Genomic DNA, 15,933 nt, shown 5'->3' with positions numbered 1-15,933 from the left:
TTTGAAGCTTTGGAAAATAAACACTGAAAAATTCCCAGATTTTCTTCTTTACAGGTAAAAACGGGAAACACAGACCACTACTTCAAAGCAGGGTTATAGAGCCATAGGTTTTCCTTTGAACCGAACCGGAGTCCAGATAATCCCCCTTACAATTTCTAAGGGCTATTCACCTGGATGAAGGTCGCTCAGCGGCGTTTAACTTAAAGCTGGGGACATGGTCTAGGCTTCTCAGAGAGCAAGAATGGTGGGAATCCTGGCTACTATGCGGCCCATCTCAGCTTTGCCACGCGGGAAGAGACAAAATCTCCCCAAGCGCCAGTGGCTCCGGGGGTGTTAGCAGGGAAGCGTCATCCATTGCTTCCAGCATGGAGGACAATTGGCAGGTGCCATGGGGAGAAGCATTGTCAGACTCAGTGAAGGAAGAAGAAATAGCTATTCAGATGAAGCAGAAGAAGCAAGAGATAAAAGACCACCTTTTTATGGGAAAGCTGCTGATTGCAGAGCCGAGGAGCAAGGACATCATGGAGACACAGTAATGTGCACAAAGAAAGCTCTTCTCGGAAGCCTGCTGATAGATACCACCCAGTCACACAACAGCTGAAAGCAGACAGAGCATTTCACTGCTGACAACTCAGCACACCAAAACCACAAGGAGCACAGCTCCCAGGGGGAGAACACCCATTCTTTTCTTCACACCCAACAGAACAAGTTCAAAGCTAACCACTCAGACTGTGTTTCCTTCCCCTGCTCTTCTCAGGAAGAGCAAGACACTCTTCCACAGCAGAAAGCAGCTGCCACAGAACAGCACTCTCAGCCATTGTCATGCTCAGAAAGAAACACTACAGTTCCTCATCGTGGTTAGCAAGGCCAGGCTTTGACAACCACCCTTCTCCAGTCACCAACTAGAAAAATGATCCCTGAAAGCACAGCCTTAACCAACACCCTGCCGGACAGTCACTGACCATCCCGGCGCATCGTCCTCTAACTGGTGGGTGCTACAATTTGGCCTTGCCAAGAGAGAGAGCGCTACCAGAAGCCCCATGGGAACAGATCCTGGCTCTCAACTCTGCCCTCCACGGGCCCCTTCCCTAGGCTGCCTATCAAAGCAAAGATGCTCAAAGTAGCCATCCCCTGTCATTTGCATAAACTGAAGACACAGACAGGCCACTCAACCAATCTTCTCCCCGCTCCCTAAGACAACAATCTTCTAGCTGGCCAAGCCAAGAGCTCTCTTGAAACCACAGCCTATGCAGTTTTGGACACCCAGAGCACCTTTCTTTGGCACCAGAGACCAAACTGGAGAAGGTCAGCGGTGGGGAGCCGGGCTCTGCAACGAGGGCTGTTTCCTGAACCCCAGGGCCAGTCTCACCATTCTTCAGGGAGCGGGAGCATTGACATGCTATTTTATCAGACCACTCAATAGTTTTTTCAGGTCCTTATTTTTGGTAAGCACTAACACTTTCTGCAATTGTGTCTTGAAGTACTGAGACTGAAGGAGTCTCGCAGTGTAAAACACAAAACACCCACATACGGTGGAGATTGGAGAAATCAAATCACGTTAATATCACGGTATGATCGGCCCTCAAGGAGACGCTGCCTGCCTATTTCTTTGCGTCCGTTTAGTGAAGCGCTGAATTTAATCGCTCGATCAATTACTCACTGATAAAGAAGGCAAGCTAAGAAGGTAAATGTTTGCTCAAAACCGCAGAACTATGCCTGAATACCAACAAGAAAGACAGTGCTTCGAACTTTTCAAGACAAGTAAAGACAGGAGCCAAGAGGATGCATTGTGCTGCAAGTACGGCAGCGTTGAGGTCAGCGCTCGCGATGACCGAAGAAAGGAGCATGTCAAAAGCAAGCAACACGAGAAGCTTAATGAAGAAAGTGAGCTTTGGGATAAACAGTCAATATGAGGAGCTTCAAGTGGGCTTTTAGCCAAAGAGAGCCCAGAGCACGAGCATGTCAATAACTTTGGGCATGCTCTTTGTTTCCTCGGACAGTCACCGTTAATTGCTGAGGGGGCGGCCTCTTAGTGACTTTGTGCAGCAATAGTGTCCAGCAGCAAAAACCCTTCCTAATGCGGACAACCTGATTCGTAAGGTTCTGAAAGGTAATGATGAGTAGCAAAACTGATGCAAGGAATGGATGGAGATGTGGCGTCTAGTCTGATTTTTCAGGAGTCTCCCGATGCTTTGGGCCTTCCAAGTCTTGGCCGTCGGTTACCGTTAGTTGATTTCAAAGTGAGAAAGCCTCGGTGCTTTTGTGCTGAGGAGACATTCGCTCCCGCTGCTCACAACTGTTTTGTCCCGCAGCCATAACTAACAGGGTTGAGATGTACCAGCTCTATTGGCCACAACTGATACAACTTCTGCATCCTACAGGGACAAGTTTGCCTGGGACGTTAAACTCACTCAGAAGCCGGAGCTGCTGCCCATTATCTGTCCTGCTCATCTGGTTTATGTTGCGCTGTCAGCATCTACTGCTACAGAGGAAATGAAAGAAGTTCAGTCTTGCATCATTAGATTCAGGGCCATTTGCCAGCAGGCGAACAATTTGAAGGCCTTGTTTTACACAGAGCCAGACCAGTGCAGAGGCCCCCTGTTGTGCCACGTGGGGAGAGGAGCTGGTATTTTCCTGCCCGTCATATAAATAACGCCTCGACTGTGCTAATGCGTCTCCTAGATCATCCTGAGTTTGTTGGTTCTCAAGCAGAAACTCTGAAGAGACTGGCCACTAAGCAGAATGACTGCCAGATTCTGTGCACCAAGGTGATGTTCACTGTTGGAAGCTTGGAATCGCTGCGTGACACACAGAAAACACTGGCGTTTTCTCTGCCTACTGCCAAGACGTTTGCCAACACAGATGTTTAATGGATCCTGACAACCAAAATCTCAGCTGAATTGAGCACAAAAGCGGAAGGAGAAGCAGACAGCGAGAAAACCCAGCTGTTTCTGGAAATCCTTCTGACCCTGGAACACAAGAAAACCAAAAAAGCATTCAAAACCTTCCATACAATGCTCAGCGAGAACTGGGAGACGAGCGTGACCCGTAATCTGAACCCCAAGGTGCGGGGGGCCGAAGATTCTTTTTGGAACGTCCTCTGCCAGGTGTTTCACCCCCTTCTTCAAGGTGAATTTTGCAGCCGACTGCGGCCGTTCTGCCAGAGTGGTGCAACTATTTGCCACTAAAGATGAATTTTCAAATCGGAAAGGAGAATTTACTACTTACATAAACTTGCCTACCCCTGACAATGCAAAACTGGATGTGCTGGCTTTTTGGAACAGTCATCAAGACACACTTCCCAACTGCAGCAAAGAGGCACCGTGAGCTTTGAGTGTACCCCCTTATCTATTGAGGCAGAGTGTATAGTTTCAAAGATGGACTACCTCCAAGCCAGCATGAGGCTCAACCTGAGCGAGGATAGCTTGAAGAAAATTCCCTGAGCGTACGCAAACCAGGATTATGGAAAAACTACTAGCTCCGAGAGAGACAAAATATACCTCTGTACATTAAAAGAAAGTTCCCATTTGACTGTCATAAAATGCTTATCTTGCAAAATGTTTTCCTTCCCCTCCTTCCCCCCACCCCAATTTTTCACAGTTTTTAAATTTTATTTTTTTGATATTTATCCTGATTCCATGCCGGTTTGAAGCTTTGGAAAATAAACACTGAAAAATTCCCAAATTTTCTTCTTTACAGGTAAAAACGGGAAACACAGACCACTACTTCAAAGCAGGGTTATAGAGCCATAGGTTTTCCTTTGAACCGAACCGGAGTCCAGATAATCCCCCTTACAATTTCTAAGGGCTATTCACCTGGATGAAGGTCGCTCAGCGGCGTTTAACTTAAAGCTGGGGACATGGTCTAGGCTTCTCAGAGAGCAAGAATGGTGGGAATCCTGGCTACTATGCGGCCCATCTCAGCTTTGCCACGCGGGAAGAGACAAAATCTCCCCAAGCGCCAGTGGCTCCGGGGGTGTTAGCAGGGAAGCGTCATCCATTGCTTCCAGCATGGAGGACAATTGGCAGGTGCCATGGGGAGAAGCATTGTCAGACTCAGTGAAGGAAGAAGAAATAGCTATTCAGATGAAGCAGAAGAAGCAAGAGATAAAAGACCACCTTTTTATGGGAAAGCTGCTGATTGCAGAGCCGAGGAGCAAGGACATCATGGAGACACAGTAATGTGCACAAAGAAAGCTCTTCTCGGAAGCCTGCTGATAGATACCACCCAGTCACACAACAGCTGAAAGCAGACAGAGCATTTCACTGCTGACAACTCAGCACACCAAAACCACAAGGAGCACAGCTCCCAGGGGGAGAACACCCATTCTTTTCTTCACACCCAACAGAACAAGTTCAAAGCTAACCACTCAGACTGTGTTTCCTTCCCCTGCTCTTCTCAGGAAGAGCAAGACACTCTTCCACAGCAGAAAGCAGCTGCCACAGAACAGCACTCTCAGCCATTGTCATGCTCAGAAAGAAACACTACAGTTCCTCATCGTGGTTAGCAAGGCCAGGCTTTGACAACCACCCTTCTCCAGTCACCAACTAGAAAAATGATCCCTGAAAGCACAGCCTTAACCAACACCCTGCCGGACAGTCACTGACCATCCCGGCGCATCGTCCTCTAACTGGTGGGTGCTACAATTTGGCCTTGCCAAGAGAGAGAGCGCTACCAGAAGCCCCATGGGAACAGATCCTGGCTCTCAACTCTGCCCTCCACGGGCCCCTTCCCTAGGCTGCCTATCAAAGCAAAGATGCTCAAAGTAGCCATCCCCTGTCATTTGCATAAACTGAAGACACAGACAGGCCACTCAACCAATCTTCTCCCCGCTCCCTAAGACAACAATCTTCTAGCTGGCCAAGCCAAGAGCTCTCTTGAAACCACAGCCTATGCAGTTTTGGACACCCAGAGCACCTTTCTTTGGCACCAGAGACCAAACTGGAGAAGGTCAGCGGTGGGGAGCCGGGCTCTGCAACGAGGGCTGTTTCCTGAACCCCAGGGCCAGTCTCACCATTCTTCAGGGAGCGGGAGCATTGACATGCTATTTTATCAGACCACTCAATAGTTTTTTCAGGTCCTTATTTTTGGTAAACACTAACACTTTCTGCAATTGTGTCTTGAAGTACTGAGACTGAAGGAGTCTCGCAGTGTAAAACACAAAACACCCACATACGGTGGAGATTGGAGAAATCAAATCACGTTAATATCACGGTATGATCGGCCCTCAAGGAGACGCTGCCTGCCTATTTCTTTGCGTCCGTTTAGTGAAGCGCTGAATTTAATCGCTCGATCAATTACTCACTGATAAAGAAGGCAAGCTAAGAAGGTAAATGTTTGCTCAAAACCGCAGAACTATGCCTGAATACCAACAAGAAAGACAGTGCTTCGAACTTTTCAAGACAAGTAAAGACAGGAGCCAAGAGGATGCATTGTGCTGCAAGTACGGCAGCGTTGAGGTCAGCGCTCGCGATGACCGAAGAAAGGAGCATGTCAAAAGCAAGCAACACGAGAAGCTTAATGAAGAAAGTGAGCTTTGGGATAAACAGTCAATATGAGGAGCTTCAAGTGGGCTTTTAGCCAAAGTGAGCCCAGAGCACGAGCATGTCAATAACTTTGGGCATGCTCTTTGTTTCCTCGGACAGTCACCGTTAATTGCTGAGGGGGCGGCCTCTTAGTGACTTTGTGCAGCAATAGTGTCCAGCAGCAAAAACCCTTCCTAATGCGGACAACCTGATTCGTAAGGTTCTGAAAGGTAATGATGAGTAGCAAAACTGATGCAAGGAATGGATGGAGATGTGGCGTCTAGTCTGATTTTTCAGGAGTCTCCCGATGCTTTGGGCCTTCCAAGTCTTGGCCGTCGGTTACCGTTAGTTGATTTCAAAGTGAGAAAGCCTCGGTGCTTTTGTGCTGAGGAGACATTCGCTCCCGCTGCTCACAACTGTTTTGTCCCGCAGCCATAACTAACAGGGTTGAGATGTACCAGCTCTATTGGCCACAACTGATACAACTTCTGCATCCTACAGGGACAAGTTTGCCTGGGACGTTAAACTCACTCAGAAGCCGGAGCTGCTGCCCATTATCTGTCCTGCTCATCTGGTTTATGTTGCGCTGTCAGCATCTACTGCTACAGAGGAAATGAAAGAAGTTCAGTCTTGCATCATTAGATTCAGGGCCATTTGCCAGCAGGCGAACAATTTGAAGGCCTTGTTTTACACAGAGCCAGACCAGTGCAGAGGCCCCCTGTTGTGCCACGTGGGGAGAGGAGCTGGTATTTTCCTGCCCGTCATATAAATAACGCCTCGACTGTGCTAATGCGTCTCCTAGATCATCCTGAGTTTGTTGGTTCTCAAGCAGAAACTCTGAAGAGACTGGCCACTAAGCAGAATGACTGCCAGATTCTGTGCACCAAGGTGATGTTCACTGTTGGAAGCTTGGAATCGCTGCGTGACACACAGAAAACACTGGCGTTTTCTCTGCCTACTGCCAAGACGTTTGCCAGCACAGATGTTTAATGGATCCTGACAACCAAAATCTTAGCTGAATTGAGCACAAAAGCTGAAGGAGAAGCAGACAGCGAGAAAACCCATCTGTTTCTGGTATTCCTTCTGACCCTGGAACACAAGAAAACCAAAAAAGCATTCAAAACCTTCCATACAATGCTCAGCGAGAACTGGGAGACGAGCGTGACCCGTAATCTGAACCCCAAGGTGCGGGGGGCCGAAGATTCTTTTTGGAACGTCCTCTGCCAGGTGTTTCACCCCCTTCTTCAAGGTGAATTTTGCAGCCGACTGCGGCCGTTCTGCCAGAGTGGTGCAACTATTTGCCACTAAAGATGAATTTTCAAATCGAAAAGGAGAATTTACTACTTACATAAACTTGCCTACCCCTGACAATGCAAAACTGGATGTGCTGGCTTTTTGGAACAGTCATCAAGACACACTTCCCAACTGCAGCAAAGAGGCACCGTGAGCTTTGAGTGTACCCCTGTCATAAACAGATAGCTAAGGGTTAATGTCTCTTTCACCTGAAACACCTGACCAGAGAACCAATCAGGAAAACGGATTTTTTCAACTTTGGGTGGAGGGAATTGTGTGTCGAGGGTCTTTGTTTTCTGTCTGCCTGCTGTCTCTGAGCTTTGGAGAAGTAGCTCTGTTTTCTAATCTTCTCTTTCTAAGTGTAAGGACAAAGAGATCAGATAGTAAGTTATATGGTTTCTTTTCTTTGGTATTTGCATGAATATAAGTGCTGGAGTGCTTTGATTTGTATTCTTTTTGAATAAGGCTGTTTATTCAATATTCTTTTAAGAAATTGCCCTGTATTGTGTCATCTTAATACAGAGAGACTATTTGTATTTTTTCTTTCTTTTTTATATAAAGCTTTCTTTTAAGACCTGTTGAAGTTTTCTTTACTTCAGGGAAATTGAGTCTGTACTCACCAGGGAATTGGTGGGAGGAAGAAATCAGGGGGGAGATCTGTGTGTGTGTTGAATTGGCTAGCCTGATTTTGCATTCCCTCTGAGGGAATAGGAAAGTTCTTTTTGTTTCCAGGATTGGGAACAGAGAGGGGGATCACTCTGTGTAGTTTCACAGAGCTTGTGTCTGTGTATCTCTCCAGGAGCACCTGGAGGGGGGAAGGGAACAAGGATTATTTCCCTTTGTTGTGAGACTCAAGGGATTTGGGTCTTGGGGTCCCCAGGGAAGGTTTTTCAGGGGGACCAGAGTGCCCCAAAACACTCTAATTTTTTGGGTGGTGGCAGCAAGTACCAGGTCCAAGCTGGTAACTAAGCTTGGAGGTTTTCATGCTAACCCCCACATTTTGGACGCTAAGGTCCAAATCTGGGACTAAGGTTATAACATGGTGGCAGTGAGTGGGATATAGACAGAATCCAGAAGCCAGTAGGAATATTATATTTTTCTTTTCTCTGCTAAGGGCTTTTTAGCAGAGAGAAACAGTTTGGTTTTAAAAGGGAACCAGAGAGAATTTTTTTTTCTGCTCTCTCTGGCAGTTTGTGCCTTGCATGTTAAGCAAGAAGTCGTTAAGGGCTATCACGAGTCTTTTGTCACACAATAGCACTCCCATTGAAAGTCATACCAGCACTATATGCATGCAAATAAAGTGGTTTTTCAGGTTTACTTAACATTGAAGATTAGCTAAAGGCACTGTTGCTAGGCAGACTTCAGGAGGCAACAGAGCCTGCAGTTCAAAAGAGAAACACCGGAGGGCACCCCAACACAAGAAAACAGGTACCATGTCTACCAGGACAAAAATGGGAGCCGAAGCCCAATTCAAAGAAGCTGAACACAGGCGAGAGATGGAAAAACACAAACAGGAACTAGAAATAAAACAAAAAGAGATGGAGATAAAAGAAAAGGAAGAAAACATGAAACTGGCAGCCTTCCAAAGAGAACAGGCAGCCCAAGAGGCAGCACACAAAAGAAAACTAGAAGAAGAAGAGGTGGCCTACCGAAGGAAACAAGCAGAAGATGAGTTGGCCCACAGAAGGAAGCAAGAAGAAGAAGAGGCGGGCCACCGCCGAGACATGGAAAAACACCAAAAAGAAATGGAAAAACAACAAAAACAAATGGAAAAAGAAAATGAAGAGAAGGAAAAACAGAGAAAACATGAACTGGACTTGGCAAAAGCTGGGCTGCATGTGCCAGCCAACCCTAACAACTCGGCGCCAATTATTGCTCCACAGCACAGGAAATTTCCCACCTACAAGGCAGGTGATGACACCGAGGCCTTCTTGGAAAATTTTGAAAGAGCCTGTCTTGGGTACAGCATCCCCGAAGACCAGTACATGGTAGAATTAAGGCCACAACTCAGTGGACCTTTAGCAGAGGTGGCAGCTGAAATGCCTAAGCACCAAATGAATGACTATAAACTTTTTCAAACCAAGGCCAGATACAGGATGGGGATAACCCCAGATCATGCCCGTCGGCGCTTCAGAACCCAAAAGTGGAAACCAGAGGTGTCATTTCCCAAACACGCCTACTACATTGCAAAAAACTATGAGGCCTGGCTAACAGGAAACAACATTCAAACCTTGGAAGAACTGAACCTCCTCATACAAATGGAGCAGTTCTTGGATGGTGTTCCTGAAGACATCACACGGTACATACAAGATAGAAATCCCAAAGATATCGCTGAGGCTGGGGAGATTGGAGCCAAATGGATGGAACTGGCAGAAAGCAAGAAAGCTACTGTCAAGGGGAACGATTACCCCAGGGGGCACACAGACCATAAACCCTACAACCGAGGACAGCCAAAGACCCCACATACCACCCAAGTAAAGCCACAGATACCCTACCCTTCAACCTCACCAGTCTCCAGTAACTCACCTCGGCCCAGTGACCCATCAGATGGAAGATGCTTTAAGTGTAATGAACTGGGACATATCAAGGCCAACTGTCCAAAGAACACCATGCGAGTGCAATTCATTACACCACCATCACACCAAAGATCCCCAGGCCCGGATGCCTCTCAAATACCCGTGGAGCGAAGGGAAAATTTGAGAGTGGGCGGAAAGAAGGTTACTGCGTGGAGAGACACGGGGGCACAAGTGTCAGCTATCCACCAATCCTTCGTTGACCCCAAATTCATCAACCCAAAGGCCAAAGTTACAATTTACCCCTTCATGTCACAAGCTGTAGACTTGCCTACAGCTGAACTGCCTGTCCAGTACAAAGGCTGGTCAGGAATGTGGACTTTTGCCGTATATGACAATTATCCTATCCCCATGCTACTGGGGGAAGACTTGGCCAACCAGGTGAGGCGGGCCAAGAGAGTGGGAATGGTTACCCGTAGCCAAACCAGGCAAGCTTCCAGACCCATTCCTGTTCCTGAGCCGTCCACAGAGGCCCCGTCTGTGTTACCAGAGACCCAGACAGAGGTAGTGGACCCGGATTCCATGCCTACCACTGAAACAGCCACAGCATCTCCAGTCCCAGGCCCGGAACTGGAACAGCAACCAACACCAGCAAGTGCAACCACATCTTCAAACTCAACGCCAGAGGGCGCCAGCGAGCCACCACTGGCAGAAGCAACAGACAGCCATACCCAACAGGCTCAGCCAGAGCCTGAAATACCCTCAGGTGCACCAGCGGAGAGCGGTTCACCAGCAACGGAAACAACCCCATCACCTACATCGCTTCCAGAAGGACCAAGCCCAAGTCCCCAGTCTGAGGAAGAACTGGTGACCCCAGCCTCAAGGGAACAGTTCCAGGCTGAGCAGGAAGCAGATGACAGCCTTCAGAAAGCTTGGGTGGCGGCACGGAGCACCCCACCGCCTCTCAGCTCTTCTAATTGATCCCGGTTTGTTATAGACCAAGGACTTTTATACAAGGAAATTCTTTCTGGTGGACACCGGGAAGAATGGCAGCCGCAAAAACAGTTGGTGGTTCCAACTAAGTACCGGGGGAAGCTCTTAAGCTTAGCCCATGATCATCCCAGTGGCCATGCTGGGGTGAACAGAACCAAGGACCGGTTGGGGAAGTCCTTCCACTGGGAGGGGATGGGCAAGGACGTTGCCAAGTATGTCCGGTCTTGTGAGGTATGCCAAAGAGTGGGTAAGCCTCAAGACCAGGTCAAGGCCCCTCTCCAGCCACTCCCCATAATTGAGGTCCCATTTCAGCGAGTAGCTGTGGATATTCTGGGCCCTTTCCCAAAAAAGACGCCCAGAGGAAAACAGTACGTACTGACTTTAGTGGACTTTGCTACCCGATGGCCAGAAGCAGTAGCTCTAGGCAACACCCGAGCTAACACTGTGTGCCTGGCCCTAACAGACATCTTTGCCAGGGTAGGTTGGCCCTCTGACATCCTTACAGATTCAGGGTCTAATTTCCTGGCAGGGACCATGGAAAAACTGTGGGAAACTCATGGGGTGAATCACTTGGTTGCCACCCCGTACCACCATCAAACCAATGGCCTGGTGGAAAGGTTCAATGGAACTTTGGGGGCCATGATACGAAAATTCATCAACGAATTCTCCAATAATTGGGACCTAGTGTTGCAGCAGTTGCTGTTTGCCTACAGGGCTGTACCACATCCCAGTTTAGGGTTTTCACCATTTGAACTTGTGTATGGTCACGAGGTTAAGGGGCCATTACAGTTGGTGAAGCAGCAATGGGAGGGGTTTACGCCTTCTCCAGGAACTAACATTCTGGACTTTGTAAGCAACCTACAAAACACCCTCCAACACTCTTTAGCCCTTGCTAGAGAGAACCTAAAAGATGCTCAGGAAGAGCAAAAGGCCTGGTATGACAGACATGCCAGAGAACGTTCTTTCAGGGTAGGAGACCAGGTTATGGTCTTGAAGGCGCAACAGGCCCATAAGATGGAAGCATCATGGGAAGGGCCATTCACGGTCCAAGAGCGCCTGGGAGCTGTAAACTACCTCATAGCATTTCCCAATTCCTCACTAAAGCCTAAAGTGTACCATGTTAATTCTCTCAAGCCTTTCTATTCCAGAGACTTACAGGTTTGTCAGTTTACGGTCCAGGGAGATGATGCTGAGTGGCCTGATGGTGTCTACTACGACGGAAAAAAAGACGGTGGCGTGGAAGAGGTGAACCTCTCAACCACCCTGGAACGTCTGCAGCGGCGACAAATCAAGGAGCTGTGCACTAGCTTCGCCCCATTGTTCTCAGCCACCCCAGGACGGACTGAACGGGCATACCACTCCATTGATACAGGTAATGCTCACCCAATCAGAACCACACCCTACCGGGTGTCTCCTCATGCCAAAGCTGCTATAGAACGGGAGATCCAGAACATGCTACAGATGGGTATAATCCGCCCATCTACCAGTGCATGGGCATCTCCAGTGGTTCTGGTACCCAAACCAGATGGGGAAATACGCTTTTGCGTGGACTACCGTAAGCTAAATGCGGTAACTCGTCCGGACAACTATCCAATGCCACGCACTGATGAGCTATTGGAGAAGTTGGGACGTGCCCAGTTCATCTCTACAATAGACTTAACCAAGGGGTACTGGCAAGTACCGCTAGATGAACCTGCCAAGGAGAGGTCAGCATTCGTCACCCATGCGGGGGTGTATGAATTCAATGTCCTTCCTTTCGGCCTTCGAAATGCACCCGCCACCTTCCAGAGGCTGGTAGATGGTCTACTAGCTGGACTGGGAGAATTTGCAGTTGCCTACCTCGATGATGTGGCCATTTTTTCAGACTCCTGGCCCGAACACCTACTACACCTGGAAAAGGTCTTTGAGCGCATCAGGCAGGCAGGACTAACTGTTAAGGCCAAAAAGTGTCAAATAGGCCAAAACAGAGTGACTTACCTGGGGCACCAGGTGGGTCGAGGAACCATAAACCCCCTACAGGCCAAGGTGGATGCTATCCAAAAGTGGCCTGTCCCACGATCCAAGAAGCAGGTCCAATCCTTCTTAGGCTTGGCTGGATACTACAGGCGATTTGTACCACACTACAGCCAAATCGCTGCCCCATTGACCGACCTGACCAAAAAGACCCAGCCAAATGCCGTTAAGTGGACTAATGAGTGTCAAAAGGCCTTTACCCAGCTTAAGGCGATGCTCATGTCTGACCCTGTGCTCAGGGCCCCGGACTTTGACAAGCCATTCCTAGTAACCACAGATGCATCTGAGCGTGGTATAGGAGCAGTGCTCATGCAGGAAGCAACAGATCACAACTTCCATCCTGTCGTGTTTCTCAGCAAGAAACTGTCTGAGAGGGAAAGTCACTGGTCAGTCAGTGAAAAGGAATGCTATGCCATTGTGTACGCCCTGGAAAAGCTACGCCCATATGTTTGGGGACGGCGGTTCAAACTACAAACTGACCATGCTGCACTAAAGTGGCTTCATACTGCCAAGGGGAACAACAAGAAACTTCTTCGTTGGAGTTTAGCTCTCCAAGATTTTGATTTTGAAATTCAACACATCACAGGAGCTTCTAACAAAGTTGCTGATGCACTCTCCCGTGAGAGTTTCCCAGAATCCAGTAGTTAAAAAGTGTTCTTAAAATGTAAAAGTCTGTTAGTTATATACTTAGTAGTATATGTAAAGGTGCATGTGTTGTATTAATCTGTTTATTTTCAAGTTCTAGAAGGAAATTGCCGCCAGTGAGCTTCCCCACTGTCTGCAATTTGGGGGGAAATAGGGAATAGGAAAGTTCTTTTTGTTTCCAGGATTGGGAACAGAGAGGGGGATCACTCTGTGTAGTTTCACAGAGCTTGTGTCTGTGTATCTCTCCAGGAGCACCTGGAGGGGGGAAGGGAAAAAGGATTATTTCCCTTTGTTGTGAGACTCAAGGGATTTGGGTCTTGGGGTCCCCAGGGAAGGTTTTTCAGGGGGACCAGAGTGCCCCAAAACACTCTAATTTTTTGGGTGGTGGCAGCAAGTACCAGGTCCAAGCTGGTAACTAAGCTTGGAGGTTTTCATGCTAACCCCCACATTTTGGACGCTAAGGTCCAAATCTGGGACTAAGGTTATAACAACCCCCTTATCTATTGAGGCAGAGTGTATAGTTTCAAAGATGGACTACCTCCAAGCCAGCATGAGGCTCAACCTGAGCGAGGATAGCTTGAAGAAAATTCCCTGAGCGTACGCAAACCAGGATTATGGAAAAACTACTAGCTCCGAGAGAGACAAAATATACCTCTGTACATTAAAAAAAGTTCCCATTTGACGGTCATAAAATGCTTATCTTGCAAAATATTTTCCTTCCCCTCCTTCCCCCCACCCCAATTTTTCACAGTTTTTAAATTTTATTTTTTTGATATTTATCCTGATTCCATGCCAGTTTGAAGCTTTGGAAAATAAACACTGAAAAATTCCCAGATTTTCTTTTTTACAGGTAAAAACGGGAAACACAGACCACTACTTGAAAGCAGGGTTATAGAGCCATAGGTTTTCCTTTGAACCGAACCGGAGTCCAGATAATCCCCCTTACAATTTCTAAGGGCTATTCACCTGGATGAAGGTCGCTCAGCGGCGTTTAACTTAAAGCTGGGGACATGGTCTAGGCTTCTCAGAGAGCAAGAATGGTGGGAATCCTGGCTACTATGCGGCCCATCTCAGCTTTGCCACGCGGGAAGAGACAAAATCTCCCCAAGCGCCAGTGGCTCCGGGGGTGTTAGCAGGGAAGCGTCATCCATTGCTTCCAGCATGGAGGACAATTGGCAGGTGCCATGGGGAGAAGCATTGTCAGACTCAGTGAAGGAAGAAGAAATAGCTATTCAGATGAAGCAGAAGAAGCAAGAGATAAAAGACCACCTTTTTATGGGAAACCTGCTGATTGCAGAGCCGAGGAGCAAGGACATCATGGAGACACAGTAATGTGCACAAAGAAAGCTCTTCTCAGAAGCCTGCTGATAGATACCACCCAGTCACACAACAGCTGAAAGCAGACAGAGCATTTCACTGCTGACAACTCAGCACACCAAAACCACAAGGAGCACAGCTCCCAAGGGGAGAACACCCATTCTTTTCTTCACACCCAACAGAACAAGTTCAAAGCTAACCACTCAGACTGTGTTTCCTTCCCCTGCTCTTCTCAGGAAGAGCAAGACACTCTTCCACAGCAGAAAGCAGCTGCCACAGAACAGCACTCTCAGCCATTGTCATGCTCAGAAAGAAACACTACAGTTCCTCATCGTGGTTAGCAAGGCCAGGCTTTGACAACCACCCTTCTCCAGTCACCAACTAGAAAAATGATCCCTGAAAGCACAGCCTTAACCAACACCCTGCCGGACAGTCACTGACCATCCCGGCGCATCGTCCTCTAACTGGTGGGTGCTACAATTTGGCCTTGCCAAGAGAGAGAGCGCTACCAGAAGCCCCATGGGAACAGATCCTGGCTCTCAACTCTGCCCTCCACGGGCCCCTTCCCTAGGCTGCCTATCAAAGCAAAGATGCTCAAAGTAGCCATCCCCTGTCATTTGCATAAACTGAAGACACAGACAGGCCACTCAACCAATCTTCTCCCCGCTCCCTAAGACAACAATCTTCTAGCTGGCCAAGCCAAGAGCTCTCTTGAAACCACAGCCTATGCAGTTTTGGACACCCAGAGCACCTTTCTTTGGCACCAGAGACCAAACTGGAGAAGGTCAGCGGTGGGGAGCCGGGCTCTGCAACGAGGGCTGTTTCCTGAACCCCAGGGCCAGTCTCACCATTCTTCAGGGAGCGGGAGCATTGACATGCTATTTTATCAGACCACTCAATAGTTTTTTCAGGTCCTTATTTTTGGTAAGCACTAACACTTTCTGCAATTGTGTCTTGAAGTACTGAGACTGAAGGAGTCTCGCAGTGTAAAACACAAAACACCCACATACGGTGGAGATTGGAGAAATCAAATCACGTTAATATCACGGTATGATCGGCCCTCAAGGAGACGCTGCCTGCCTATTTCTTTGCGTCCGTTTAGTGAAGCGCTGAATTTAATCGCTCGATCAATTACTCACTGATAAAGAAGGCAAGCTAAGAAGGTAAATGTTTGCTCAAAACCGCAGAACTATGCCTGAATACCAACAAGAAAGACAGTGCTTCGAACTTTTCAAGACAAGTAAAGACAGGAGCCAAGAGGATGCATTGTGCTGCAAGTACGGCAGCGTTGAGGTCAGCGCTCGCGATGACCGAAGAAAGGAGCATGTCAAAAGCAAGCAACACGAGAAGCTTAATGAAGAAAGTGAGCTTTGGGATAAACAGTCAATATGAGGAGCTTCAAGTGGGCTTTTAGCCAAAGAGAGCCCAGAGCACGAGCATGTCAATAACTTTGGGCATGCTCTTTGTTTCCTCGGACAGTCACCGTTAATTGCTGAGGGGGCGGCCTCTTAGTGACTTTGTGCAGCAATAGTGTCCAGCAGCAAAAACCCTTCCTAATGCGGACAACCTGATTCGTAAGGTTCTGAAAGGTAATGATGAGTAGCAAAACTGATGCAAGGAATGGATGGAGATGT

At 48.0% G+C, this 15,933-nt stretch overlaps 3 non-coding genes across 3 annotated transcripts; all 3 read right to left on the bottom strand.

The window, feature by feature from the left end:
* Positions 1-719: 719 nt before the first annotated feature.
* On the bottom strand, positions 720-933 carry LOC115647358. The gene has a single exon (XR_003999306.1). It is a non-coding gene; the product is annotated as a small nucleolar RNA U3 (small nucleolar RNA).
* Positions 934-4,364: 3,431 nt separating this feature from the next.
* Positions 4,365-4,578, bottom strand: LOC115647357. The gene has a single exon (XR_003999305.1). It is a non-coding gene; the product is annotated as a small nucleolar RNA U3 (small nucleolar RNA).
* Positions 4,579-14,497: 9,919 nt separating this feature from the next.
* LOC115647356 lies at positions 14,498-14,711 on the bottom strand. Its single transcript, XR_003999304.1, has one exon. It is a non-coding gene; the product is annotated as a small nucleolar RNA U3 (small nucleolar RNA).
* Between the last annotated feature and the right edge of the window lie 1,222 nt (positions 14,712-15,933).

Source organism: Gopherus evgoodei, chromosome 2 (assembly GCF_007399415.2).
Source record: "Gopherus evgoodei ecotype Sinaloan lineage chromosome 2, rGopEvg1_v1.p, whole genome shotgun sequence".
Taxonomy (NCBI): Eukaryota; Metazoa; Chordata; order Testudines; family Testudinidae; genus Gopherus; species Gopherus evgoodei.
The sequence above is the reverse complement of the archived record's forward strand: the minus strand, read 5'-3'. Positions and strand labels throughout refer to the sequence as shown.